The sequence below is a fragment of the Trachemys scripta genome, chromosome 8, assembly GCF_013100865.1.
Source record: "Trachemys scripta elegans isolate TJP31775 chromosome 8, CAS_Tse_1.0, whole genome shotgun sequence".
NCBI classification, from domain to species: domain Eukaryota; kingdom Metazoa; phylum Chordata; order Testudines; family Emydidae; genus Trachemys; species Trachemys scripta.
In genome coordinates this window covers 93,994,143-94,004,946 of record NC_048305.1, presented here as the reverse complement: position 1 = coordinate 94,004,946, position 10,804 = coordinate 93,994,143, and the positions used below count along the sequence as shown (strand labels likewise).

Here is a 10,804-nt window from a genome sequence, read left to right as displayed (position 1 = left end):
TTCACGAGAAAGCAAACTATATAGATGAACGAATGAAATCCCTTATTTGACCTAACTGAGCTGTAGGAACTTTATTTCATGTTCTTTACACTTAATGAGGAACATGAGAGCAACTTTTAGTACGTGTTGGGTCTCTGAGCGATGGTGTATTTTTTTCAATAGAAGTTTGTAGTCCAGCTTTGCTATTTAATTTAACTGAACAAGAGATGGGCCCAGAGATTCAGAAACCTCGGAGGATGGAAGAGGACCTACTCCTTGTGATACCTTGTCCTTCTGTAGCACCTGTGAGGGTATGTCTACACTGGTTGGGAGGTGTGATTCCCAGTGCTGGTAGATGGATGCATGCTAGCTCATAGCAGTATGGACATGGCTGCATGGGCAGCAGCACAGCCTCGCCACTGAAGTGCAAGCCCAACTGACCCCTTAGGTCCAAGCTTGGGTGGCTAGCCTGAGCCATGCTGCCATGTCCACACTGCTCTTTTTAGCACGCTAGCTCAAGCAGAGCTCATGTGTGTCTATTTGTGCTGGGAATCACATTTCCCAGCTGCAGTGTAGACAAACCCGGAGTGTTACAAGAATGAAGGTCTTAAGAATGGTTCTCCAACTACTACCAGCAGAGGTGCTTCCCCAACCACCACAGCTCACATGGTGGGAGCTGCAAGAGGCATTATGCCTATCTAAGGGGAAGAGGAAGCATGAGTAAGAATGGCCCATGCTACACACAATACAGTGCACACACCCCACTGCGCCAGGCTCACTCTTCTGGCTGGAGCAGAGGAGCAGTTATACCCTCCTCCTCTCCCCTCCTTCTGGACAGGTAGCACAATTGCTGACATTAGCCTTGGCCAGCTCTTGTATTGGGGAGCGAGGCCCAATCTAGCCCTAATAATAGCAAGCCTTTTAAGACTCCTGTGAGCTGGGCAGCTGATATTTAAACTGAGGTATGGGGAGCAGTAGTGACTTGTGCAAGGTTACACAGTGAGTCACGGGCAGGGCTGGAGATGGAACTCAGGAGTCCTTCTGTGGCAGGACGCAGTGGGACCGTAGGAGACAGTGAAAGAGAAGTGGTATTGATGAGAAAGCAACAATAAGGAAGGGGGGGAGGGGGGAGAAAGACCATGAGCTGTGGAAGGGCTGGAGGAAAGAAGAGCAGAAAATACATACTGAAATTTGCAAAAAGGCTTTCCTTAAAGGAAAAAGCAGCAAGGGGTGGACATGGCACTTACAATAGCCTCTCCTCAATATGCACAGCTCTCATTGGCAAGGAGAGGCACGTTTTGCCTCCTGTGAATCAGTGACAGGCTGTTGTGGTGATGGATAGTGCTACTTACCTGCACTGAGCCAAGGCACAAAGGCTCAGAGGAATAACTGATGCTCCAAGTGAATTTAGGGAGGGAAGGTGGCCCAGGATTGGGAGCTGCAAGATCTGGATTCTAGCCCCAGCTCTCCCTCCAATATTCTGTGTATCTCTTTGAGCAAGTCACCAACCTTAGAATCGTAGAATATCAGGGTTGGAAGGGACCTCAGGAGGTCATCTAGTCCAACCCCCTGCTCAAAGCAAGACCAATGCCCAACTACATCATCCCAGCCAGGGATTTATCAAGCCTGACCTTAAAAACCTCCAAAGAAGGAGATTCCACCAGCTCCCTAGGTAACCCATTCCAGTGCTTCACCACCCTCCTAGTGAAAAAGTTTTTCCTAATAGCCAACCTAAACCTCCCTGTGACACTGTACCCCATAATGCTTTATGGGAATATGACATAACTGGAATATGTTTTGTGCTGCCCGTGCCATGTAACATATCTCTAAAAGTTATGGTCTACTGTATCTATTCATCCTATTTGTACACGTATCATTTTGTACTTGAGGTTAAGAATATTGGCTGTATACTTGCTTGATTTCTAAGTAAGCTTTGTGAGGCATTTGGTCAGCTTCTTTAGGAAGGAATTTGCAAGGTTAAGTACCCAATCAGGAAGCACTTGGGGAACAATGAATCTTGGAATGCTCCAATCCACATAAGAAGTCTTCCTGGAGACATACAAGATACCATGTGGACAATGGCTTTTGTCTGTAAAGACTGTGAATCATGCATGGACATGTGACTTGCCCGGGTGACTCCAGAACTCCATCTTGGAGCTGGACTTTGCATAGGAGTGAGGAGGGGATCTCCACCCACAAGAGAGAGTCTATTTAAATCCCTGGCAGCCCTCCATTTTGTCTTCAGCTGGCTAAAGAGGGAGCCTCTCCACCCCACAGGATACTTGGAAGAAACTGGAACAAAGGGGTGTGAGTGATTGCTGGACCCAGGCTAAAAGGAAATTAGTCTGTAAAAGGGAGCATTCTGGAACTGGTGAGGATCTTATCTGTATTTAGTTTGTTTAGACATAGATTTGCGCATTTTATTTTATTTTGCTTGGTGACTTACTTTGCTCTGTCTGTTACTACTTGGAACCACTTAAAACCTACTTTCTGTATTTAATAAAATCACTTTTTACTTATTAATTAACTCAGAGTATGTATTAATACCTGGGGGAGCAAACAACTGTGCATATCTCTCTATCAGTGTTATAGAGGGCAAACAATTTGAGTTTACCCTGCATAAGCTTTATACAGGGTAAAACGGATTTATTTGGGATAGACCCCATTGGGAGTTGGGCATTTGAGTGCTAAAAACAAGCACACTTCTGTGAGCTGTTTTCAGGTAAACCTGCAGCTTTGGGACAAGTTATTCAGACCCTGGGTCTTTGTTGGAGCAGACAGGAGTGTCTGGCTCAGCAAGAGAGGGTGCTGGAATACTGAGCTGGCAGGGAAAACAGGAGCAGAGGTAGTCTCGACACATCAGGTGGCAGCTTCCAGGGGGTTTCTGTGATCCAACCCGTGTCACTCCCCCACTGCAACTTGAGACCATTACTCCTTGTTCTGTCATCTGCTACCACTGAGAACAGTCTAGATCCATCCTCTTTAGAACCCCCTTTCAGGTAGTTGAAAGCAGCTATCAAATTCCCCCCCCAAATCATTCTTCTCTTCTGCAGACTAAACAATCCCAGTTCCCTCAGCCTCTCCTCATAAGTCATGTGCTCCAGCCCCCTAATCATTTTTGTTGCCCTCCACTGGACTCTTTCCACATACTTCTTGTAGTGTGAGTCCCAAAACTGGGGACAGTACTCCAGATGAGGCCTCACCAATGTCGAATAGAGGGGAATGATCACGTCCCTCGATCTGCTGGCAATGCCCCTACTTATACAGCCCAAAATGCCATTAGCCTTCTTGGCAACAAGGGCACGCCGTCGACTCATATTCATACTTCTCTGTGCCTCTTGTCCCCCATCTGCAATATGGCAATTAAAATCTCCTAGGAAGGCTGGGATTTGCAGTACTTTGAGATCCTCAGACAGAAGGTGCAGTAGAAGTATAATTAATCTTTGATTGCTTTGCAATTGAACTATCATCTGCACTTACATCGATTAGGACCTCAATTTTAAGGTCTATTCCTCAAGTCCTCATGCTTCAGAGTATAAGTTGATTACTAGCTAGGGTAATGAAGAAACCTCCAACACTGGCAAAATTAGATGCATCATGGGGGTGTTCCTCTTAAGCATCAGCTGCTGTCAGAGACAGGGTACCAGAATTGATGGACAGTAGCCTGTGTTGTTTTGGCAAGACCTATGGACCTGATTCTTCTACTGAAGTCAACTGGAGTTTTGCTACTGACTTCAAAGAACCCTTTGGCTCATTGCTTGAACACAACAATGTGTCACTTCCTTAGTCACTGCTACATCCTGGGCACCATGCTTAGGGTTCTATACACAAGGCCAGTGATCAATTCTACCCTAGGTCTGTGGGTGAGAATTTACCCTTGGAGAAGCGTAGCAGCCAACAGAAGGGAGGGGAAGAATATACTGGATGGGGACCACAAAAGTTGCCAAAGTGAGCACAAAGGGAAATGGTGCAGCCTTGGAGCAAAGCCAAGCTTAAAAACCAAGAAACCCAGTTGCAATAAAAGGAGATGTCCGAACCAGGGAGAGAGACCTGCCTCCAGGCTCTGCTGCCAGAAAAGCAAGGAAAGAAACACATGCACATCATTGTTGTGGGAGTTTTTTTCATTAGATCAAAAGGACAACAGCACTGCAATCTGTTGCTTGGGAAGAAATCGCAGCAGAGAGGAGGAGGAGGAGAATACACATGTGGGTAGAAAGACACCTCTTGGGAAAAACAACCAAGGAAAGATCCTGGGATAAATATCTTGCCGAGTGGATCAGACAAGTCATCATGCAGTAAAAGAAAGGAGAGCGTACAGGAGTGGGCGATGGACAGGCACCTTACCGCATGCTGATTGTGCCACAGCCTCCATTGGTCCTTCCTTCATGCTCCCACTCCTTCCCACTTGAGTGCTAGGAGTCAGCTGTGACAAGCAAGATATCGCTGATTTGGATTGGCTACTTAGAGTAACAAAACTGCTGCCTCAAAACACAGCCTGACTGCAGAATAGACACTAGATAGATGATGGATGAATAAACAATAGTAAATTGGGGTTACAAGACTTAATTTGTCCTCCCCGCAGCTTTTTGCTGCGCAGAGCCATAGCTGTTTTTTCTCTTGGGATTTAAAAACTCTTCTGCTTATTCCATCAGAGATTATAAACCCCACGCCTTATAGCTATTACTTTCTCAGGCTATATACATAAATCCTAGTAAATGTGATCCATAGCTAATGGTCTCCTGGGACTTGGGGCTCTGAATGCTCTCCGTGTTCCTCCTAATTGCTATGAGACTTCATACCCAAGTTAAAATACATCCAAGAATTTAGCAATTTGACCCTTAACAGCCCAACAAAGCCCCATTCGGTCTCCGTAATCCCAAACGTCTTAGGCAAAGGTTCTCATTGAGGGCTAGTGTCTAAAACAAATCTGAAGTTTGTAAAGCAAGCAGTCTGTTAGGCATTGGCCTAAAGCTAGGAGAAATTTTGTAAAAAGTGTGTGTTCCTGATCCATAACTCAAACAGGGCCAGCTCTACTGTTTTCTGCCCCCCGAAGCAGCGTGCCAAATTGCCACCACAGAGCTTCACAGAAGCTGCCGAATTGCCGCTGCGGGAGCCGAACATAGAAGCTGCCGCCGAATTGCCGCTGCCGCGGAAATGCATGTGCCGCCCTAACAGCACACGGACTGCCCCCGCCGTCCGGGGCGGCAATTTGGCATGCTGCTTGGGGCAGCAAAAACACACAGACTGCCGCCCCTTGCAGCTTGCCACCCCAAGCACCTGCTTGGAATGCTGGTGCCTGGAGCCGGCCCTGCTCAGAAATACCTTGTGTGCTTAACCTCAAATGTCTGAAGATAAATCTTCCTTTGCAAGAGACAACACATTAAGCAGTTCAGGTGAGAAGGAGCAATTTTTCAGAAAGTTGGGGGTCAAATGGTTCAAATCCACGTCACTATGGAAACTCTTGCAACCTAAACTATGGAGTCAGTATTATGGCTTTGTAATACTGGTGAATATCAAAGGCAGAAAGACAATCCAGGCTGATTTCCAGATCCCATGTTTTCAGTTAGAAAAATCCTCTCTTGACTTGTAAACTCAACACTTTTTTCATAACAATGTCTAGATACTGGGAATGCCTATGGAATGCCAGATGTTTGTTTTCATTGTCACTTCTCAGAGAATAGCCAGGCTTTAAAGACTTGAGAAGCAGTTGAGCAAAAGCATCATGAAACATGAATGGGTAGGAAAATAGGACTATTTGCTAGATGCTGAACTTCTTTAGGAAAAATGTACATGAGCCTTTGAGTCACAAAGTTTGAATTTGGCTCTGAACTACCCACCCCCAGTTCAGAGTATTCTGATCCAGGTTTTTGATTCAGCTCCCAAGAGAGGTAGTAGAGGCCAGCGACCCTGTTTGGAACTGGATCTGAACTCCCCCAGACTCAAGCATATGTGAACCTGTAGCTTTGTTTTCAGGCAAAGCTAGGTAAGAGAGAAAAATTGGAAGAGGAAAAGGTAGTAGCTAATTCCTTAATTACCTTTTGTTCCTTAAGAAGGTATTGCAGGCAGCCTGGCTGGAGTAATATTTCTTTACCTCTGTTCCTGAGAGCTAGGAGAAGCAGGTCTATTTATTTCGGTTTCATCAATGGCAAACCAACCTCTCAAATGATCACAACATTTCTTTTTCCTCCAGCTCTAAACAGATAAAATTACTACTTAGAAAATTCCACCTAACCTTTAAGGGTTTCAGTCACAGCAGTAAACACTACTGTGCTTCAGCAGAGCTCTTGCTTTTGCTAAATTGTATTATAAGCACCTTTTAATTACAGGGAATGCAATCTGATGGGCATAGGAAAGGTTGACTCCCAGAGAACACATGATAACCAGGGCCGGAAGAGGCTGGTGAGGTTTGTTGGGTATTTTTTTGGTTGGGAAAGAAAGGGCTTTGCAGAGACGATTAATAGTAAACAATGTTAATCTAAATAGATCTCTGACAGAAGACATCACATTCCTTTAGTCCACTCTCCTCGAGTTATTTGGACATTAACCATTTCAGTTATGAATGTAACTAAACAAAGGATAAGAAATGCCCTTCCTAGATGTCAATGATGGAAAGTTGATATACTATTTTGATCGCTATTGTTTCACTGTTGCATTTGAAGGAACACAAGTTAATACATGGTGAGCTTCGTTTGTCTCTGGCCTGCACTGGTTTTATCCTAGTGTAATTCTATTGACTTCAATTAAGGTATTCCCAACTTGGGCTCGATCCAAAGCCACTGGAAATACTCACATTGATTTCATTTGATTTTGGATTATTCCCTTTCTCAGCTGTAAGAGAGGAGAATCGGACCTTCGTCTTGCAAATGGATTAGCCTTTCATTATGGCCAATTGAAAAGCGAAGCTGGGATGCCTTCCTTTGAATCCCTAAATCTGTGTTTTGTTTTCTAACTCCCCTGAAGTGTGCGTGTGTTTGTTTTTAAATAGGTCAGATCAAATATAGATTGGAGGGAGCTCTTTTTTAAAGTCCCCGTCTGACTAACTATAGCAACAGTCTGGCATGACAATTCCATCTCTGCCTCCCACTGTTAATGGTAAGGCTTTAGGCCGTTGGATAGGCAGGGTATCCTTATCACCTTGGCAGACTTCCAGCTCCAAATAATAATCCATTAACGTCTGCCCTGTTGGCATTCTTGCCAAATACGAGGGATATCTTTTAAATAAACACCGGCAGTTCCCAGTCAGAGACAAGAGAGAGGGAGTAGAGGAAAAACAATCCTTGACATTTCAGTGACTTTGCAGGGCTAGCTGACACCTGGTACCACCCTTATCTTGTGGTGTTTATGCAGAGCTGCAAAGCACGGCTTCTCCCGTTGGCTCCTTTGCCATCTTTAAATAGAACTGGAAAGGCTTATAATGATAGGAGTAACTTTTTTGGACATCGACTATATTTCTCCCCCTCCCCCCCAAGCTGGGGAGCTCTTATGTTAATATTAACATCTGTACTCCTGTTTTCCTCTGAAGTTCAGCAAACACAGCTTAGCAGGGCTTCATGCCTCGTGCTTTGCCAACAATATTTTTTTCCCACAGTTTGTTGGACTGACAAGTTTTACAACACAGCTCAGCTTTTGTGAGGCCCCTTTCCCACCACCTGATTCCTTATCTGTTCATCCACCAAACCAAACAGCCACATATTGATCTGAATCATTAAGGTCTGCACGTCCAATTTTCAGGGGATTCTAAACCTTGCTGTTTCAGTTTGTTTTCCTCCATTTCATTTAAGGGCTGTAACCTGACTCTCAAGGACAACTTGAGGTTTATTTTTCCAGCTGTTGTATTTTGTTTGGTGATAATAAAATGTCTTGTTTGGATATTCCATAATGTCAATAAATGAACTGTCTAGTTTTTGTTTTTGCCAGGCAGTTGGAAATCCCATTTCAGTTCCTATTAATTTGGTTAGTGAACATTAAAACATTAGTATTCGAAGAGTAACATAAGGCCAAATCCTGAGGACCTTATCTGGGGTTTAATCTGATTTCACTTATGCTTGTCTTACGCTAGTTCACTGCATTTTTTTTTTTCTTTTTCTTCAGTGGAGTTACTCTGGTGTATATTGACTGTAGATCAAACACCGAGAAGCCCAACAGCATTTCCTCAGCTTTGCATTCAGTTTTCATCAGCCTGATGTAAGTAATAAATGAGTAAGGACTTGAAGTTTTGACCCACAGATATTAAATTTGCTATTGAATTCTATCCCATTCTTTGGGTCTGATTCTGCAGCTACTCCATGCATAAAATACCCCTTCAATTATGCCCTTTGTTTGCAACTTTGTATTTTATTTATATGCTTTCATCTGGGGTTTTACGTTTTTTTAATTTGATTAGTATGAAAAGTAATAATAACTAAAGTTGGCAGAATTTGTTTTAAAAAGTTTTCATGGCAATATTGGTGGTTTTTGTTTTTTAAGCATTTTATTTTTTATTTTTACCTATTTTTAAATTTCCTCAGTTGTGGGAAATTATCGGGATCAGACAATAATTATTTAATGATGGTAGACTTTGAGATTCCAAAAGTTAAAGTTTTATAACTGTTAAAATGCAAATTGTCAACATCATATGTCAAAATTTTAGCCTTGAATCAAACTCGGGCAGCATTTTTCATACTTTGCCTGTCAGTAAATTTCTATGGTCAATGGGAATATATAATATGTCAATTTGTGTGTACAGTGAAATTGATGTTTACTGATTAAAAATCTAATGCTTCCAAACCTAATCATAACTAAGTCACCATCTACTCATCCGATTAAACCTCCCATCAGATGAATGTTATTACAACTTTGTGTGTGTGTGTGTGTGTGTGTGTAATTAAGAAATGCAGATAGCCCCATGAGGAAAAAACAGAGGTTGCAGCATCTTAGAGATAAAATGCAGACCTTTGGCCAGTGGAGGGAAGGAGAAATTTTGAAGCAGAGCTTTATTTTATGGGTGTCAAACTTTTTAATATTCCATTACTGTGCTATTCAGCACAGTGTTTGAACATCTGCATATATTTTAAGGATGACCACTTTCTTGCTAATCCATCAGCACTGGGGCCTTATATTTCATGTCTCCTCATAATCAAATGAAGAAATAGTGTTCAGATTGGTTCAGCATAGATCTCTTTTAATGTACTGTTAGTTCAACATGTTGCTCCACCTCTGTACAGCCTATATATAGCAAGCCCCATATTCGTTCCTGTTCAGTTACTTAATGCTGGGACCAAGTTAGTTTCAGTTTCTGAAACAACACCAAGCGGAGCAAAATCAGGGTAGAATGACTGACTGGAAACATTCCCCAAAGACAGCAGATTAATGCACAAGCACACGCTGATCCACCTACTGTGGAAAAGAGGCATCACTTACAAATCTCAGTCTTTGCAGATTCTGCCCAGATGTTTAAAGGCCTCGCTGAAATTGTCTGTACTTAAAAGGCATTATGAGTAAGTGCTCAGTACTTATGCTGTAACGTCTTTGGCAATCAGTTGATGATTGAAACAAATTGTTAAATATCCCTGTTAGTGAAAGGTTATTCCTTTTAAATGCTTAAATATTATTACCAGGACTTAAAGGGAGAGCAGCAGAAGAAGCCAAACAATAATGATCAGAGACTAATTAAAATAGAACAATGCATTAACTAGTACATTTTGTGTGTGTGTGTGTGTGTGTGTGCATGCATGTGCAAATATCTATGTATAAAAAAAGACAGGTACTTAATTTAGGGATTAAGTTCACAGCTCCTTGTTTCTCTGTTTAATGTATTGGACTATACTAAATTCTTATAATTGGGGCATGTCTTTTCTTCCAGTTATCCTGGTGGAGAGGAGCTCTAAAAGCAAATTGAACTTGCGTAGGCAATATAGAAAGACGCAGCAGTAGCTGTGTGTGCCAGTGGGCCCCTAGGCAGGCATACGTGGGGAGGAACAGCAATGCCCCTTCCCCCATTTGCAGAGCCGACTTGGGTCTTAATCATAGCCTCATGGATCCTGATCCAAAGCCCGATGTCTACACTACACACTATTTCAGTATAACATATGTCGCACAAGTGTGTGGATTATTCACACCCCTGAGCAATGTAAGTTATACTGACCAAAGAGCCAGTGTGGACAACACTATGTTGGCAGGAGGGCGTCTCCCGCCGACATAACTGCTGCTGCCTCTTGCAGAAGCAGGAGTTATTAAGCCAAGAGGAGAGCTTTCTCCCATTGGATTAGAGCAGCGGTTCTCAAACTGTGGGTCAGGACTCCATTTTAATGGGGTCGTGAGGCCTGGCTTAGACTTGCTGGGGCCCAGGTCTGAAGCCAAAGCCTGAACCCCAGCACCTGAGGCTGAAGCCAAAGCCTGAGGGTGGTGGGGCTTGGGCTTTGGCCCCCCTGCCTGGGGCAGCAGGGCTCGGGTGGGCTCTGGTTTCGTTCCCCCACCTCCTGGGGTCCTGTAGTCATTTTTGTTGTCAGAAGGCGTCACGGTGCAATGAAGTTTGAGAACGCCTGGCTTAGAGCATCTTCACCAGAAGCACCACAGCGGTGCAGCTGTAGCTGCCGTAGTGCAAACATAGTCCAAACAAGACAAGGGAATAACATTAACCTGTTTAGAAGGTGGAGGCAGGATAAACGAGCATAGCAACATTGTCTTCAGCAGAGCTATGCTGGCTTTCACCAGCTGAGGATCTGTTCCTGGGTCTCCACTTTCCTGAGTTTTCCCCCCCTTTTTTTCTTCTTTTAAAGCCCTTACTATATAATGGTTTACAAGAGTAATCATGCAACACAATAGTTACTGTCTAGTTCACTTCGAC

The 10,804-nt window shown here is 43.5% G+C and overlaps 1 protein-coding gene across 2 annotated transcripts in view; it reads left to right on the top strand.

Annotated features, from left to right (window-relative positions):
• Positions 1 to 7,628: 7,628 nt before the first annotated feature.
• FGGY (FGGY carbohydrate kinase domain containing) overlaps positions 7,629 to 10,804 on the top strand; it is a 332,123-nt gene continuing 328,947 nt past the window's right edge. Inside the window, exons 1-2 of one of the 2 annotated variants that reach the window (XM_034778544.1) lie at positions 7,629 to 7,689; positions 8,071 to 8,163. The gene's annotated coding sequence lies outside the window, so the exon portion shown is untranslated. Of the gene's footprint in view, positions 7,690 to 7,912; positions 7,933 to 8,070; positions 8,164 to 10,804 lie in introns of those variants that run through there. The other variant, XM_034778545.1, reaches the window with a different exon arrangement.